Raw genomic sequence first — 3,447 nt, 5'->3', positions numbered from 1 at the left:
ATTTTACACTACAAAGTAGGTAAAAGTGTGTGACTTGTACTATTATGGTAACGGGTCAATATCGGTATCGGTCAGTATCGGTATCGGACATTTCTCAAAGTTGTAATATCGGTATCGTATCGGAAGTGAAAAAGTGATATCGGGACACCCCTAGTATTTGGTGTCTTGTCCTCAGTCTGTGTCTGATCATTGTGTTGTTTCCAGCCAGGGTGGTGTCCTCTTGTGTTCATGTTCTTCGTGCCTTTTTCTGAGAGTAATCCTTGTAAGTTGTTGCTGCCACTGCAGCCCTCCTTTGTTTATTAAACTTTATTTTACATTTTAGGTTTTGCCTGCGCCCTGAGTCATTCTGCCGACACACCTCACATCAGCATTCGACTGATCAAAGCGCTCTCATCAACAGCAATCAAAAACAAACTCAACTCTGATATTCAGGGTCATCCAATCACATCTGGAATCACTATTTTGTTAGTGCTCAAATATAGGATGTCTAAATAACTGCACAGAAAACCAGGTTCCGTTTTCAGTTGAAAATGTTTCATTATCTGTTCTAAAATCTCAATCTCATGCTCAGAGCCACAAAAAATAAGCTATAAGAATGTATCTACAATTYAGTTATCAGTTACAAAATACCCTTCAATAGGTTTAGACTGCTGGAGGCAAGGGCCTAGGAATGAGTTTACAATAGACCTTTTTCACAAARCCCGGAAGTGACTCCTGGTAGCGTCCTGTCACTTCCAGTTCTTGCTTCGGCTAWTGGAAAATGGTTGCAATTCTCAGAAAAGTTTGTTAAACTTGCCCACGATTACATTTGTGGATGTACAGGCAATGACGGAGGCRAAGTCACAAACCAACAAGGTCGAAAAGGGTTACAAATTCTTCCATGAAGWATTTATACACCATTATCAAGGTAAGAAAATAAGAAATGCTAAACTCGTTAGCATTAGCTAGCAACTAGCAAACATAGACAAACTAAGTTTGCGRATTGTRGTGTTTAAAATGGTTGGACATAGCTCAGAYGTGTCATTTATACTTTACAAATWTGTATATATTAGTATTTTAGGAYGCATTTGTTACAATCTATAAATAATAAAATGCAGTTATGTAACCCACCTGTAAGTAAAATGTCAATCTATCTTTTGCGTCTGTGACATTATATGTTGAGGGACAGATGATTGTAAGMGCTAGGTGCTTCAGGTCCATGAGGAAGAATAAGGAGGCTCATAGACTGCAGGTTTGGAAAGACAGACAGGAAGCCAGTTGGCTAATGTTTATAAGTTCATATTTATGTTTCACCGTTTCTTTTCTGCTTCTGTTGCAGCAAATTACCTACATATGATTTGTTATTTAATAAAGAGTTTGTCCAGTAACAACCAGTACAGTATACGCATGCACTCTTAACACTTTTAATTCATTAATAGATCTCTCTGGGAGTTGAGAAGTTGGAGTTGCTGGCCTTCTCGTGTAGTTGTGTGGCTGGTAAAGGGTTTTGCAACCATCTACTGGCCCTTCTTTACCAGACTACACACTACTCCCAGCTGCATTTACCTGCTGTTCCACCTGCTCTTGCTTGTACAAGCAGTTTACAAAGATGGCACAGACCACGGACACAGGTGAGTTTTTAAGACATTATCACAATTTCTAAAAAATAAGATATGGTCATCCTCTCTCATGGTAGACTGTTGTTTTTTAATCATTAGGGGATTCATCCAGAACCTGCCATTTAAGAAGTGGTCCGAAAGCCAAGAACYGTGGGGAAGGACGGTTTGAGGTCCACGCTCTACAGAGCTTATGCAGGTAAATATCACACAAAGTGTAACAAAAGCTGCTTAAAAAGACCATTGTTTATGAAATAACCAGTTGAGATATCAACAAATGATATATGAACTGATAGATATAACGTAGCTCACACGAACGAGTAGACAAAAATACTTATAAACAAACTGAATTAAAGCTGATTAAAAAGAATTTCTTCTCCAGTGCATTGATTCATTCTCCCCCCAGCCCAGAGTACTTTTGCCAACTGTTTTCTGTAAGCATAAAATTCCTTTTAAGTTCATTTGAAATGATAATAACAAATAAAATAATCAACTTTCAATTAAATTAGGATTACTCCCTTTACATTTCACCTTGTGGGGAAAGAGTCAAACTACACACCACCTGATCCTTTTGAAATAATTTAAAAGTATTTTGACACCTTTACTGTATAAATATGCAAATAACTGAGGAAAGTCAAAAAAAGTTTAATTGTTTCTTATATTTTATGTTTTTTTTACATGTAATAATTTATTTTTTGTGCTTTTAGGACCACTTTCTGATCCTGACATCATTGCTTGTGAGGAAAAACTATGCCAGCTGCAGCCTCAGCCTCTGATAGCTCTAGTTTTGGATGGACTTTCAAATATAGAGCTGACATCATCTAAGATCAAAATAAATAAATATTTAAATTAATTTAAATTGTGTTTTTTATTGTAAATAGATTTTACTTGTTTGCTTTGCAATTGAACAAAGTTTATCTGTTATCAAAAGTTCTTGTCAGAGATGCAGCCAGTGTACAAGGAAAACATAAAGGTAACCAAACCACAGGGAGCCACACCAAACAACTCTTTCAGAGTTGTACAGTTTTTATAATTGGAGGTCTCTGACTGACAGCAAGGTGAGGGATGACGCTCTCTCAGTGTGATCTCTGTACAGACCAGAATGACAAGTACATTTGGAGATAATTTTCTGAATCTGTGGGGCATGCCTTGTTTTGACTTTCTCTGCTAATCCACATATTGATTGATGAAAAAACAATAAAAATGTAATTTGCCCAGGTSATTGTAACTCTGCTGACTGTAGCAAAGCTCATATTAAACATGTCAGCAATGAGCTGCGCCTTCATGCCAACTGCAACCCTGAAAGAGTACCGGTACATTAAAAAAAAATCATCAGTGGCATGTTGCACGTGGGACTGGGACTAGGACAGGCTTCTTCATCAATCCTTTGTGCTTTGGTCCAGTACACCAGCCGGGATGCAGAAGGTTCAACAGACTCCCAAAAGATCCAGATCATGCTGTCGGATAGAAATTTAGTGTAAAACCGTATCTGATCATCTGAAGCACAGTAGCAAATGAAGAGAGTTGGTAACGTCACTTTCACCAGCTTGGTCTTGAGATCCTTTATGTAATCAAGGGCATCATCAAGTACACCTAGAGAGAAGAGCAATATATCTACTGTTGTTGTAGCTATAATCATGTAGTTTGCAAATTTCAATAAAATCAGTATTTGGCTAATGTAAATATTATACTAAGTTTAATTACGTTCCCTAAAATTTACATAAACCTATGAAACTGTTACATTTGAAGAGTAACTTACCCCAAAATTAACTTTTTTTAGCTGATAAACTGTCTAGAATGTGTCTAAAATGTTATATAGTACTGTTTCTGTGCTAATTTTGATGTTTTTGTG

General features: G+C 37.0%; 1 long non-coding RNA gene across 1 annotated transcript; it reads left to right on the top strand.

Annotated features, from left to right (window-relative positions):
* Positions 1-754: 754 nt before the first annotated feature.
* On the top strand, positions 755-3,122 carry LOC106521900 (uncharacterized). The gene is made up of 4 exons (XR_001310723.1): positions 755-907; positions 1,419-1,610; positions 1,698-1,794; positions 2,303-3,122. It is a non-coding gene; the product is annotated as an uncharacterized LOC106521900 (long non-coding RNA).
* The last annotated feature ends 325 nt before the right edge of the window (positions 3,123-3,447 follow it).

Source organism: Austrofundulus limnaeus, unplaced genomic scaffold (genome assembly GCF_001266775.1).
Source record: "Austrofundulus limnaeus strain Quisiro unplaced genomic scaffold, Austrofundulus_limnaeus-1.0 Scaffold118, whole genome shotgun sequence".
Lineage (NCBI taxonomy): Eukaryota > Metazoa > Chordata > Actinopteri > Cyprinodontiformes > Rivulidae > Austrofundulus > Austrofundulus limnaeus.
This window is presented reverse-complemented; position numbering and strand designations above follow the sequence as displayed.